This window comes from Myxine glutinosa, chromosome 2 (genome assembly GCF_964187855.1).
Source record: "Myxine glutinosa chromosome 2, kmMyxGlut1.1, whole genome shotgun sequence".
NCBI lineage: Eukaryota > Metazoa > Chordata > Myxini > Myxiniformes > Myxinidae > Myxine > Myxine glutinosa.
This window is the reverse complement of record NC_136262.1, coordinates 129741170-129755668: the sequence shown is the minus strand read 5'-3', so window position 1 is coordinate 129755668 and position 14499 is coordinate 129741170. Positions and strand designations below refer to the sequence as shown.

At 52.5% G+C, this 14499-nt stretch overlaps 3 protein-coding genes across 7 annotated transcripts in view; 1 reads left to right on the top strand and 2 right to left on the bottom strand.

Annotated features, from left to right (window-relative positions):
* The window catches only part of LOC137421260 (GMP reductase 1-like), a 905715-nt gene that overhangs the window by 409301 nt on the left and 481915 nt on the right, over positions 1-14499 (bottom strand). The gene's annotated exons all lie outside the window — the stretch shown is intronic.
* TWSG1 (twisted gastrulation BMP signaling modulator 1) overlaps positions 1-14499 on the bottom strand; it is a 69247-nt gene that overhangs the window by 12898 nt on the left and 41850 nt on the right. The gene's annotated exons all lie outside the window — the stretch shown is intronic.
* Positions 1-14499, top strand: part of SS18 (SS18 subunit of BAF chromatin remodeling complex) — a 212237-nt gene that overhangs the window by 190177 nt on the left and 7561 nt on the right. The gene's annotated exons all lie outside the window — the stretch shown is intronic.

Here is a 14499-nt window from a genome sequence, read left to right as displayed (position 1 = left end):
ATATAACATTCAATTGAAGACCATAGAATTATAACCAGGCTGTCACATTTTTTTTTTTTTCCCGTTCTTCACGTTTTTCAAAATATTTTTCACGTTTTTCTCGAAATGACTAAAATGTGACTTAGCCTGGTTATAATTCTATGGTCTTAAATTGAAACTAAGTAGTTCCTCAATCCTATTCAAACAAATGCATTTTGTCCTATTCAAACAAATAACTCGATCCTATTCGACAGAGCGAACCAATTGCTTAACCCTGCTTTTCGCTTCGCACACGAAGGGTAAAATGAAAATGTTGTCAATTAGTTTTCTCCATATTCTCATAATAAAGATTTGTTTAAAATTTTATGACAAAGGCTCAACTGGTAAAAAGGTCTTTCTCTGGATAGGCACGTTGAAGCTAAAATGGTAAATAAATACAGAAACATGGAAGCAATTATATATATATATATATATATATATATATATATATATATATATATATATATATATATTAAAAAACGGCGTCTCGCACTGACGCACAGCAGACAGGCAAATGAGTCCTGGTGGCCTGCAAAAGTATTCTGCCCTACCAATAATGCCACATTTAGATGAATTAGTAATTATGCAGATGAAGGAACTGCGCTCCAACGTGAGTCGAAAGAATTGACGCGACCAAAGACGGAATTCGTCCGAGTTGCTTTATTGAAACAAAACAGCTCAGGTATTCTGACAAGCCCGTTTTTCAGGCAACAATATATATATACACATTTATGTCGGGAAGTTTGCCCGGCAAAAGCTATACCGGGCATGCCCGGGTATCAAGGGCGAGCCTTGGAAAGGCGAGTCTGGACCTGCCCGGGCGTGTTTGGCTGCGGCCTGGCAAGTCGAGGCTGGGCGTGCCCGGGCGCTCTGGGCGAGCCCTGGAAAGGCGATAGCGGGCATGCCCGGACGCTCTGGGCGAGCCCTGGAAAGGCGATAGCGGGCATGCCCGGACGCTCTGGGCGAGCCCTGAAAAGGCGATAGCGGGCATGCCCGGACGCTCTGGGCGAGCCCTGGAAAGGCGAGAGCGGGCATGCCCGGGAAAGACGAGACCGGGCGTGCCCGGGAGGTTCGGGCGTGCCCGGGAACAGTGAGTCCGGGCATGCCCGGGAGAGGCGCGTCTGGCCGTGTTCTGGCCGGTGCAAGGCGATTGTGTGCATCCAGCGGTAACCGCTACACACGCCCCTCCAGAATCGACCTGCACCGGCAGGGTCAATTTAAGGGGGGTCCGGATGACCCGGCCGAAGCGACCCCTGGAGGGTCGTGGGGAGGGGTCCGACGTGGTGGTGGGTGGTCGAGCGGGGGGAACTGTGGACGGGGGGCGGCCTCGCCGCGGAGGAAGGGCCAACCGTGGTGGTCGGTCGACGTCCATGTGCGCCGGTTTGAGGCGGTCCACAGAAATCCGGTCCGGCCGGCCGCCGAAGTCGACGATGAAAGACTTGTCGCCCCGTCGCAGGACCCGGAAGGGCCCGTCGTACGGCGGCCGGAGTGGCCCCCGGTGCGCGTCATGACGCACAAAGACGTACTCCGCTGTGCGAAGCGCCGGGGGGACGTAGGACTAGGGGCCACCATGGCGGGACGTCGGCACGGGGGCAAATCGTCGGGCGGCCTCCTGGAGGTCCGAGCGCTGGCGAGCGGCGGACCAGGGACTGGTAGCGTCGGGCACGAATTCGCCCGGGACGCGGAGCGGCTGGCCGGAGACGAGCTCGGCGTCGGACGCCTGGAGGTCTTCCTTGGGGGCCGTGCGAAGGCCCAAAAGGACCCACGGCAGCCGGTCGGCCCAACCGTCGTCCTGAAGGCCGGCCATGAGTGCGGCCTTCATGGAGCGGTGAAACCGCTCGCACAACCCGTTGGCTTGGGGGTGGTAGGCTGTGGTGCGGTGCAGCGTGACCCCCAACGAAAGGGCGACTGCGCCCCAAAGCTCAGACGTGAACTGTGGGCCGCGGTCGGACGAGATGTCCGCTGGTGCGCTGAAGCGCGCGACCCAGGTGGCGATGAACGCCTGCGCCATGTCGGCGGTGGTGGTGGAGGCGAGGGGCACAGCCTCCGGCCACCTGGTGGTCCTGTCCACCATGGTGAGCAGGTGGGTGAACCCCCGCGAGGGGGGCAGGGGACCCATCAGGTCCACGTGGACGTGGTCGAAACGCCGTTCAGGCACGGCGAAAGGTGCCAGCGGGGCCTGGGTGTGGCGGTGGACCTTGACCCGCTGGCAGGCCGTGCAGGCGTTGGCCCAGTCGCGGATGTTTCGTCGAAGGCCGCGCCAGACGAAACGCGCCGACACCAGCTTCTGAGAAGCTTTCCGGCCCGGGTGAGAAAGGCCGTGGATGGAGGCGAAGATGCGGCGCTGCCAGGAAACGGGCACGATGGGGCGAGGCTGGCCCTGGGAGACGTCGCAGAGCAGGACGGTGCCCGCGAAGGGAATGTCGGCCAGGCGGAGGCCCGTGTCCGCCGCACGGAGTGCCTGCACCGAGGCGTCGGTGGTCTGGTCGGCCGCCATGAGCGCGAAGTCCACGGCGAGGTGGACCGCGTTCGCGCTGGCCCGAGAAAGACAGTCGGCCACGGCGTTGTCTTTGCCGGCGACGTGCCGGATGTCCGTGGTCAACTCCGACACGGCGGAGAGGTGGCGCTGCTGGCGGGCCGACCACGGCTCCGTGACCTTAGCCATTGCGTAGACCAACGGCTTGTGGTCGACGAAAGCCATGAACGGGCGGCCCTCCAGGAGGTGTCGGAAATGGCGAACGGCCAGGAATAGCCCGAGCAGCTCGCGGTCGAACGTGCTGTAGTTTAACTCGTTCGGCCGGAGTTGCCGGCTGAAAAAAGCGAGTGGCTGCCAAACCCCGTCCACCCATTGCTCATGGACGGCGCCCACCGCGTAGTTGGAGGCGTCCGTAGTGAGGGCAATGGGCGCGTTGAGCACCGGGTGAGCCAGCAGCGTTGCGTCGGCGAGGGCCCGTTTGCGCTGGCGAAGGCCGCGTCCATGGCCGCGGACCAAACAATGTCATGCTTGGCCGGCTTGCCCCGGAGGGCCTCGTAAAGGGGCCGCATGAGCTGAGCAGCGCGGGGCACGAATCGGTGATAAAAATTCACCATGCCGAGGAACTCTTGGAGGGCCTTGATGGAACGGGGACGCGGGAACGTGGTGATGGCCTCGACCTTGGTCGGCAGCGGCACGGCCCCGGTCTTGGTGATGCGGTGGCCCAAAAAGTCAACGGTCGTCACGCCGAAGTGGCATTTGACCGGGTTGACAATTAAGCCGTGCTCGCTGAGGCGACCGAACAGTGTTCGGAGGTGGAGGAGGTGCTCGGCGCGGGACGTGCTGGCGACGAGGATATCGTCCAGATAGACGAAAAGAAACGGCAGGTCGCGCAGCACGCCGTCCATCAAGCGCTGGAACGCCTGGGCCGCGTTCTTGAGGCCAAACAGCATCCGCAAAAATTCGAACAGGCCGAACGGCATGATGACGGCCGTTTTCGGGACGTCGGCCGCCCGGACAGGTACCTGGTGGTAGCCCCGTATCAGGTCAATTTTCGAAAGGATGACCCGTCCCGCCAAACGGGCGGAAAAGTCCTGAATATGCGGGATCGGGTACCTGTCGGGGGTGGTAGCGTCGTTGACGGCGGTAGTCGCCACACGGGCGCCATCCACCCCCCGGCTTTGGCACGATGTGCAGTGGCGAGGCCCACGCGCTATCGGAGCGCCGCACGATGCCGAGGTGCTCCAACGCGTCGAACTCGGCCGTCGCCACGGCGAGCTTGGCCGGGTCGAGGCGGCGGGCCCTGGCGTAGCCCGGCGGGCCCGTAGTGGGTATGTGGTGCTCGATCCCGTGCCGCACCGCGACGGCCGAAAACGTCGGCCGCATGAGGGCCGGGAATTCCGCGAGCAGGCGAGCGAACTCGTTCGCTGCCGGGAGGGCGCACGCCAGTTCGTTCGGCGCGGAGCTGCTCATCGTGCACGCCAGGGAGCTGAAGGTCTCGGCGTTGACAAGGCGACGACGTTTGACGTCGACCAGCAGCCCTTGCGCGCAGAGGAAGTCGGCGCCCAGCAAAGCCATGGGGATGCAGGCGGTCACAAAAGTCCATTGAAAACGCTGGCTGCCGAAGCAGAGGGTGACGACGCGTGGGCCGAAAGTGCGTATGGCCGAGCCATTAGCAGCGACCAAAGAGGGGCCGCAAACGGCGTCCCGCCTGTCCTGGTCGGAGGCGGGTATGACGCTCAGTTGGGCGCCGGTGTCACACAGGAAACGCCGCCCAGACGCTTTGTCCCGAATAAACAGCAAGTTGCCCGAGTGGCCGGCGCTCATGGCTGGGAATGAACGCCGGCCCGGCCGTTTCCCGACCTGCCGAAAGTGCACGGGGGCCGGCACGTCCGAGCCTTGTGTCCGAACCTGGCGTGGTAATAACACCACGCACGGTCAGGTGGAGGCCCCGGCCGTCGTGTCGGAAGCGGGCGGTGCGGCGTGGCGGCCGCCAGTTGCACCGGCAGTTCGGCCTCCAACCGCGCAGGGCGCTCGGGCGTCGCCTCGGACGGCGGCGGGCTCCAGGTAACCGCGCCGATGTGCTGGCCCGCCGAAGAGATCTTATCGGCTTCCCTGGCGAGGGCGCGGGAATCCGTGATCAACGAACGTGCTAGCCAGGGCGAGGCGTACCGGGCGAGGCGGCTGGCGAAGGAACAGCTCGCGGAACAGAAAATCCGGAGAGTGCTCACCGAGCAACGAGAGCATATAGTCCATGCGCTCGGACGGGCGCGTGTCGCCGAGCTCGGGCAGAGCGAGCGGGCGCCGTGCGCGTGCTGCCGGTGAGAGGGCGAAAGCGTCGAGGAGGAGTGTCTTCAGCGCGTCGTATTTGTCAGCAGCCGGCGGGTGCTCGAGGAGGCTCAAGGCGCGGGCCGCGGTGGCGGAACCGAGCGCCGCCACAACATGGTGGAAGCGGGTGTCGTCCGCGGTGATGCCTCGCAGGGCGAACTGAGAGTCCGCCTGAGCGAACCAAACAGCCGCGTGAGCCTCCCAGAAGGTAGGCAGTTTAAGCGTCACTGCCGTATCCATGTCGGTAGGTCACCAATGAAGGAACTGCGCTCCAACGCGAGTCGAAAGAATTGACGCTACCAAAGACGGAATTCGTCCGAGTTGCTTTATTGAAACAAAACAGCTCAGGTATTCTGACGAGCCCGTTTATCGGGCAGCAATATATATACACATTTATGTCGGGAAGTTTGCCCGGCAAAAGCTATACCGGGCATGCCCGGGTGTCAAGGGCGAGCCTTGGAAAGGCGAGTCTGGACCTGCCCGGGCGTGTTTGGCTGCGGCCTGGCAAGTCGAGGCTGGGCGTGCCCGGGCGCTCTGGGCGAGCCCTGGAAAGGCGATAGCGGGCATGCCCGGACGCTCTGGGCGAGCCCTGGAAAGGCGGTAGCGGGCATGCCCGGACGCTCTGGGCGAGCCCTGAAAAGGCGATAGCGGGCATGCCCGGACGTTCTGGGCGAGCCCTGGAAAGGCGAGAGCGGGCATGCCCGGGAAAGACGAGACCGGGCGTGCCCGGGAGGTTCGGCGTGCCCGGGAACAGTGAGTCCGGGCATGCCCGGGAGAGGCGCGTCTGGCCGTGTTCTGGCCGGTGCAAGGCGATTGTGTGCATCCAGCGGTAACCGCTACACAGAAGCAATTTTTCCAAATGAACTTTTTATTCATAACTAAAGGGATCAAACTAAACACCGTTATATTTGAAGGAGGTTACAGGTCAGGAATACCTGCAAAAACCATGTACAAATCAAAATTCACTGGTTGCAAAAGTATTCTGCCCCTTTTGTCAGTACTTGGTGGAAGCACCTTTTTCAACAATGACTACTAAGTAATTTTTGGAAGGTAGGTCTCTACCAGCTTTGCACAGTGAGATGGTGAAATCTTTTCCCATTCTTCATGTGAAAATTACTTTGGTTCTGTCATGTTTGATGGGGATCTTCAATGGTCTGCAAACTTCAAGTCTCACCATAAATGTTCAATTGGATTCAAATCAGTACTTTGACTGGGCAACTCAAGAACATTTATTTTCTTCTTAGTCAGCCACTTCAGTGTGGTTTAAACTTTGTGCTTCAGATCATTGTCCTGCTGAAATGTGAATCTCCTACCCAGTTTCAGATTCATGACTGACTCAAGCAGGTTTTCATCAAGTATTCTCCTGTACTTTGAACTATCCATTGGCCCTTCTATCCAGACAAGTTTGCCAGCCCGTGCTGATGAAAGCACAATCCCACTACTCTCCCGCCTCCAGAACAAACTCCCTAACATTATGCTGCGACCACCATGCTTGACAGTCGGCATGGTGTTGCCTGGGTGATGTGCAGTGTTAGGCTTGTGCCAGATGTAACGCAACAAGTGTGGGTCCGTTCTCAGGAGAGCCAGAAAACAACATCTGACCAACCTCAAGATTGAACTTTCAAACTTGTACCCTTCCTCAAATACCTGGTGGAGCCTTAAGCCTGTATCTGGAATATGATGGTGGAGCCTGTATCTGGAGTATGCTCCCAACTCCATCACTTCTCTCACATCAAATGGCACCACAGCTGACTGCTCGTGAGAAGGCCGAATGCCTCAATTTTTTTGTTCGCTTCCAAATCTTATCCTCCCAAAACCTCTTGTCCTCCCAAGTCTCACACTCCTGTCCTTTCCTAACAAATCTCACACTCTTACTATGTCTCTTCGAAAAGACCGTCGAGACAACCCTCCTATCTACTTTCTCAACAATCCTCTCCAAGAAGTTCTGTCACTAAATCTTTTGGGTCTCACAATCTGCCATGATCTTTACTGGGAAAACCACATTTCCAAGCTGGCCTCCAAAGCCAGTTGCCGACTGGGCATTCTCCATCGTGCGAAGTCCTTCCTTGGCACACCTGAACTGCTCACCATATACAAGGCTTTCATCCACAGCTCGATGGAATACTGTTCCCCCCTCTGGGCCGGTGCTCCTGCCTCACACCTAGCTCGGCTTCACGCTATTGAAACCAAAGCTTTCAGAATCATTGGAATCTCCCGCGATGAAGCCGATCGTGAGGGCCTTTCACTCACTCACCGCAGGCAGGTTGGACTCCTCTCTGGCCTAGCCCCCCCCCCCCCACCCCCCCAGCCCTGTCTGTGCTCTGTCCCCCAAGTACTCCTACAGGTCACACAAGATCTTCCTGCAACCCTCTTATGGTTAAACTGCCAAAATCAAGACTCTCTGCTCACCTTCACTTTCATTCCTCTTTTCTCCCGCCTCCAGAACAAACTCCCTCACTCTCTTAAATCCCACTCATCCCTCCAGGTCTTTAAAACAGCTGTTCACCACCATCTCATATCTTCCCCCATCCAAAACCTTGATCTTTTCTACCCCTGTTATTTCACCCCATACACTTTTCTGAAATACCGACTTATTTCCTGGAAGTCCGAGCAGTGTCCATGTGTTTTTTTTTCTCTCCCACCCCCAGCCCCCTTCCCACGCCTCCTCCCCCCACGCCTCCTCCCCCCAAGCCCTCCACCTCCCACAGATCTCCCGATGTCCCTGCTCTCAAATGTTGTACCTGTGTGCTTCTCCCTCTCCCCATCTTGTCTCCCACTCCATTTATTTCGTCCTATGTGTCCGTTTTTTTTTTTTTTGTCATTAATGTTAGCTCTTACACGAGCCTCGATCTTGTATACAAAAAAAGAAAAAAGAAAAACAAAGTCACACCCAACTCCTCCTGGATTCTGTGGCTTTTGCACGAGAGAAAGTGGAGAAGTTTCTGGCAACCATTGACTCCGATTCTCCAACTGCCCCAGACGGCATCAGTACATATGTCAACCAGCTCCAAAAAACCCCAAAATGACCATCCCTGCTTTGCATCTTGTGCCAAGAATTTTTGCAAATGAAAGTACGAAGCCTTCAAAATGAAAACATTTACTTATCAGACACCCTGAATGGGTGAAGGCAAAGACTTAAAAATTTGCCAACCTGCACATGTCAAGATAGAAGCAACAGTTGCTGGAAAAGCCCTAAAGTCATCATATCCTGTATCTGTATAAATTATGTTGTAAAATCAAAACGTCTCACATGATTGGTGAGGAGCAAGCCTTACGTGTCTGGATAAAAACCTGAAAGCAAACGCTAGAGAAGTGAGCTGCTACTGTCACCTATTATCATGCAAAGGTGTATCGAACTAATGGTGGGCAATGTGCATTTGTAGGTGAACGATTGTGTTTGTGTCAACAATAATAAAATATGCACAGCACACAATTTTTGTGCCTTACACAACGGCATGAGGTTATTAAAGACTAGCAGGGACACACAGAACATCCATGCAATATATACTGTGACTTCCAAGTCCTCAATTCCACCAACCGCCCCTTACAAACCCCGAGTCATCAACCACTCCCCCCCCCCCCCCCCCACCCCCACCCAAACCCCAAGACCTCAACCTCCCACCTTCCTAACCCTAAGGTGTCAATCCCACCCGCCCCTCCCTTCAAGCATTTAAACCTCCACCACACCACAACTCAATCCCCCTCCCCACTCACCGAAAGTCCTGAACTCCTTCCCTCCCAAAGCCTCAACCTCCCCCTCCCCTCCCCACTTAGTCTCACCTTTGCTCTCCCTCCCCTACCCCTCCAAACCATAACTCTGTCCTCCCTCACCTCTTCACCTGCCTCACTCATAAAACCAAACATGCATTCCCACATCAATCAGTGGGATATTTAACGCTTTCCCCTCCTATATCAGACTACACAGAAATCGTGACCCAAACAGCTGCTACATGTCATGGACAATCACGGTCACCTGTCCAGCTTACAATCCCAGAAGATATACAGAAACCATGTGGAATTGCAATTCTCAAGTGATCATGAGCAAGCTAATTGGGCCAATAAAACACCCTAAACCAATTATCTTCTTCCAGATGCATGTATACACATCATTCAAAGTAAATAATGATGGATCTTTTCTTTCACAATCTCAATAGATTCCTGGAAGTCTTCGGACAAAGACCTTCATCATGACATGGGTTTTATGGTCTCTGGTTGTCAATTTTTTTTTTAAAGTCCGAAATAATAAGGATCCGTGTAACCTCCACGGTAAGAGCCTTGCCTGAGAGAATGCCACATTGTTATTTGGGTGGTGTATAGACAACAGATCACTGCTTCGATGCTGAGGCCTATCTTCACAAGGCCAGTGACACCTATCAGCTCAAAATCCTTTTAACTGTCACTTTTGCTGTATTACATTGAAGGGAAAACTTGTATGGAGGGCATTGGCGATTGTGAATTTCACAGCTTCGAAGATGACTTTAGCTTCGCATAGCAGTAAGCAACAACATGGCAGCCGTACGATTTGTCAGGTTTAAATTGTGGGTGGAGTCAGGTGAGCTTTCCAACCAATGGGTGGAACGGAATGTTACACACAGACAGACAGATGGACGAACAAGTGTATTATTATATAGATTCGTATTTTTCTACAGGGTCTAAGGTGTGTAGAGGAGCTGCAACACACAACAAGTACACGCAACACAGAGACAAATGCACAGGACAACCATAGACTCACTTTCAGGCAAACAAGGTAGAGCATGAGGGGAAGTGAAACTTCCTGAGGTACCACGGTTTCCAAATGTTTAAATATATCTACATTAAATCCGAGGGTCTCAAATGGAAGTAAAACGTGGTGGACCGCGCACGGATGGTGGTGCAGCAACGACCGGCAAACCTGCTGGAATAACATCAACATTCAAGGAGGTTGCAAGCAACCCATGGTTTGTTTGTTTGTTTGTTTGTTTTTCAACATCGTCAAATGCAGTCGGACGTTCGTAAAGTTTTAAAATCGCGATCAGAATGGTTAACAGAATGAAGATGGAGGCTTCTGGCACTCAATTGTTTACTCGGTGTTTGTGTGTGGAATCGGAGGCGCAACATATTCTGCATGCTGAGGTTTGTTGATCGGTTTGAACTCGAAAAAAATTGGACGTTTTTGAATGAACAAGGATCATCCTTGACCCCCTTTGGCAGGCAAGAGTGGGTTACCAAGCATTTTCTCTCCCAAGCATACTCAGAGGGCCAAACCAGTTTTTTTGGAAAAACAGACACAGTGTGCTGTAAAAGATTGGCTGCCAAAAGTCGTATCTGTATATATATATATATCTCTATAAACAAAATGTATATGGACAACCTTACCAACAGGCTACTGGAAATCTGTAGGAAGCCTCGAAACAACATGACCCTGTACGCGAATATGGTGACTTCAGCGACGATCAGCCATTATGGTTTATCTATGTCCCACCAAATGGAAAAGTTAGTTATAGCAACCCAAATAGACCATAACTAAGTAATTATGACAGCCTGTACCAACTGCAGTTCCCTTGCAAGCCATAATATTGGGCCAGTCATTAAATAGTGTTCGGAAAACCACATATTTATGTTTTAAAATTTCAACCTTTCACAGCACACCATGCCTGTTAAACCCATTTGGTCCCCTGGGTATATGGATTTTTATATATAATTTATAGATGTTTATCGTGAAAGCTTCCAAGGAGAACTTCCTCCTTGGGACTTCCGGCTTCCGGTTCCTCGGGCGAGTGAAGCGTACTTCGAGCTCTCCACGGCATCGAAGTTTAAGTGTTTTCCCATTCTTGTCTTTGTCAAATTTCCACTGGTTATTTTGCTGTGTACGTGTTATTGTGCGTTTCTGGTTGGTATTGGTTTGTAATTCGTACAAACTTGTGTGTAGTTAATCGTTTTCTGGGTCGTACCTCGTGCGCGGCCTGGTAACTTGGGGCTTCCCTCCCCCCGTCGGTGTTTTGTCGGTTTGGGTTATTTCCTTCGCTGTATTGCTTGTTTCTTTTATTTTATTTTCTCCCCCTCACCTCACCTCCCTAGACAAAGAATTCTATATTGATTCTTTCTCTCCTTCCGGACACGTTGCTTGTTCGCTCTCCTCCTCGTCTCGACTTGTGCCCCGCCCCCTGTATCTCGTTTTTCTTCCGCCTCTGCTCCTTCTTTCTCAAATCCACGTTCTCACTTGGAGACTTTTCCCAGATTGTTTTTCATGGTTTTCATGGTTTTCATGGTTCTGTTTGGATATTGTTGAAATACGTTTAAACCGCAGCAGTGATGCTGACGCCGCCCCCGCCCCCTCCCCCACCGAATTTCCATGTTTTAAACGTTTCCTAGTGTGTACCCTGGTCAGAATAGGTACACCGTATCCCTGCGTGTCGTAAGAGACGACTAAGAGGGTTGGCGTCAGGAAGGGCATCCGGCCATAAAAACATTGCCTCAAAAAGAGAACCATGACAATTACAACTACATATGGGCAGGGTGCAGCCCGAAGTGGAGATCGGTTTCTGAGGTTTGGGACATGGAATGTAGGGACAATGACGGAGATCAGGAGAAGTGGTGGAAGTATTGGTCAGAAGAAGAGTGGACATATGTTGTGTGCAAGAGACGAGATGGAAGGGAAGTGGTGTGAGAATGGTGAAGGGTAGGCAGGAACAGAAATACAAGTTTGTGTGGCAAGGGTGCCCTGAGGGCGTGAATGGTGTTGATGTCCTGTTTTCTGAGGAGTTTGTAGACAGTGTGGTGAGTGTGACTAGAGTGAGTGATAGGTTGATGATGGTGAAAATGATGATTGGAAAGCTCTTGGTGAACGTCATCTCGGGATATGCTCCGCAGGTTGGTTGAAGCAATGAAGAGAAGGACAAGTTCTGGTGTGCGATAGAGAAGCTGATGGAAAACGTGAAAGATGGGGAAGTTGTTGTGGTGGGAGGAGACCTGAATGGACATGTGGGAAGGAGTATGGATGGTTTTGAGGGAGTTCATGGGGGTTACTGATATGGTGTGAGAAATGGAGAAGGTGAAAGGATTTTGGAGTTTGCTGATGGAGCTGATTTGTTGATTTGTAATACTCAGTTCCAGAAAGAGGATAATAAGCTTGTTACATACACGTCAGGTGGGTCGACAACAACCGTTGACTACCTGATGGTGCGTAGGCGAGATAAGGGGCACCTCCGGGACACAAAGGTGATCCCGGGGGAAGAGGCTGTTTCACAGCACCACTTGGTTGTCTGCGACATAAGGGTGAAAGGTGCGAGGAGAGCGCGGCGGGTGAAGTACCAACCAAGAATGAAGGTGTGGAGGTTGAAAGAGGTGACAGTAAGGGAGGCATTAAAAGAGAGGCTGAGTAGGGTAGAGGATGATGTGGTTGAGCTTGAAAGTGGTTGGATGTCAATGAAAGCTAGTCTGTTGGGAGCCGTTGGTGAGGTATGTGGATGGACAAAAGGACCACCGAGGCACTCGGAAACATGGTGGTGGGATGATGAAGTTGGAAAGAGGATTGACGAGAAGAGGAAGAAGTTCAAGGAGTGGCAGAAGGCGAAGGGTACGGGAGCAGAAACAGCAGAGCATGAGACTTATAAGGCAGCCAGGAAGGCTGCAAAGAAAGAGGTAGCAAAGGCACAGGAGGCATGTAGGAAAATGTTCGGAGAACGCTTGGATTCGGAAGAGGGTCAGAAAGCAGTATTCAGGATTGCAAAGCACATAGTGAAAGAGAGGTGTGATGTGATGGGGGTGAGTTGCTTGAAGGATGAAGTGGGACAAATCGTTGTGGACCCAGATGGAATTAAAGGAAGATGGAAAAGATATATGGAAATGCTGTTGAATACAGAGAATGAATGGGATGGCAACATAGAGAGTAACCCAGTTTTAGGACCGGCAGAGAAGATAACTGAGAAGGAGGTTGAGGAAGCGATAAAAGCAATGAAGAGTGGAAAAGCGGGAGGGCCGACGGGAGTTGTGGGAGATATGTTGAAGGCAGCAGGAAGTTGGGGTGTGAAGAGAATGACAGAGATCTGTAATCTGGTGGTGAAATAAGGCCGCATTCCAGTGGATTGGGAACTGAGTAGTACGCTCGTCCCTCTATACAAGGGCAAAGGTGACCCTCTAGAGTGTGGCTCGTACCGAGCGATAAAGTTATTGGAGCATGGAATGAAGGTATTGGAAAGGGTGTTGGAGAGAAGGATAAGGAAGAAAGTGAAGGTCGACGAAATGCAGTTTGGATTTATGCCAGGAAGAGGAACGACAGATGCGCTTTTCATTGTGAGGCAGTTGCAGGAGAAGTACATGGAGAAGAGGAAGAAGTTGTTTTTTGGGTTTGTTGATCTGGAGAAAGCATTCGATAGGGTTCCACGCAAAGTATTGACATGGGTATTGAGGAAGTGAGGAGTGGAGGAATGGTTGATCAGAGTAGTGATGGCAATGTACAAAAGAGCACGCACAGCTGTAAGGACGAAGGACGGGAACAGTGGTGAGTTTGAGGTGAAGGTGGGAGTGCATCAGGGGTCGGTACCAAGTCCACTACTATTTGTAGCTGTGATGGAGGTGCTGGCTCAGAACGTAAAGGAGGGTTTACCGTGGGAGTTGTTGTATGCAGATGATCTGGTGTTGATTGCGGAAAGTATGGATGGACTGAAGGAAAAGATGAACAAGTGGAAGGAATGTATGGAGACAAAAGGTCTGAAGGTGAATATCGGAAAGACGAAGGTGATGGAAAGTGGTAAAGCATGTGGTGAGGTGGAAAGAACTGGGAAGTGGCCGTGTGCTGTGTGCAGGAAGGGTGTCGGAGTGAACTCCATTCAATGTACAATAGGGTGCATCAAACGCCCAACTATTTTTAAAAAGATGTTGGATTGATCTGTCCCAAATTTTATTTTGTTCCAATCATAAAATAAAGTTGCTATGCAAAATTTGGTAAGGTTTGGACATCATCTTCTGGGTCCACCTCACCATTTCATATTTTGAGTCGGTGGTATCAGAGTTGGAAATTTGACACGCAGCTGTTTTGAGGCCCATAAATAAAAATGAAAGGATTGACTGATTGCTACATATTGTCGCGTAACCGTGATTAACACCACAGTTACGGATGACCGATTTGCGAGACTTTAACTCCCGAGGCGAAAACTCAATGGCGGACTCAAGTTCAACACCAACGCGCGGAAGGCCAGACGCAGCGAAGGCTCCGCAACCTTATCTATTAAAATGAAACACCCAGGAAACTGCGTTCAAATATTATGTACAAAAAGTAATATAAGGGTTTATTAGGAAAAGTAAAGCCAGTGAAAAAGCCCGCCGGTAAATCTAATAACTCTAATAAACCTAAATCGGGACGTCCCCACACGACTGACAGCAAACACAAACGAGGGAGATTAATCACGAAAATAACACGTCCCGTCGTTCAAAATATACGCGGAGATCGGGCTTATCTGTCTTTGTCGTCTTGTATTGTTGGTGTCCAGCACCGCTCCTTCCGGCCCGATCGCACACCACGAGGCCCCTCGCTCCAAGCACCACGCGTCCGACGCAGGCCAGCGGCTCCACTTGACCAGGGACAGGAAGGACTCCTTTGAACTCCACTCGACTCGACGCGGGAGTGCTGGCAGCCAAGTGCCAACGAACTGCTCAGTGCCAACTGGGTGTGCTCTCGTGTGTCTCCTGCGACTCCCTACAAC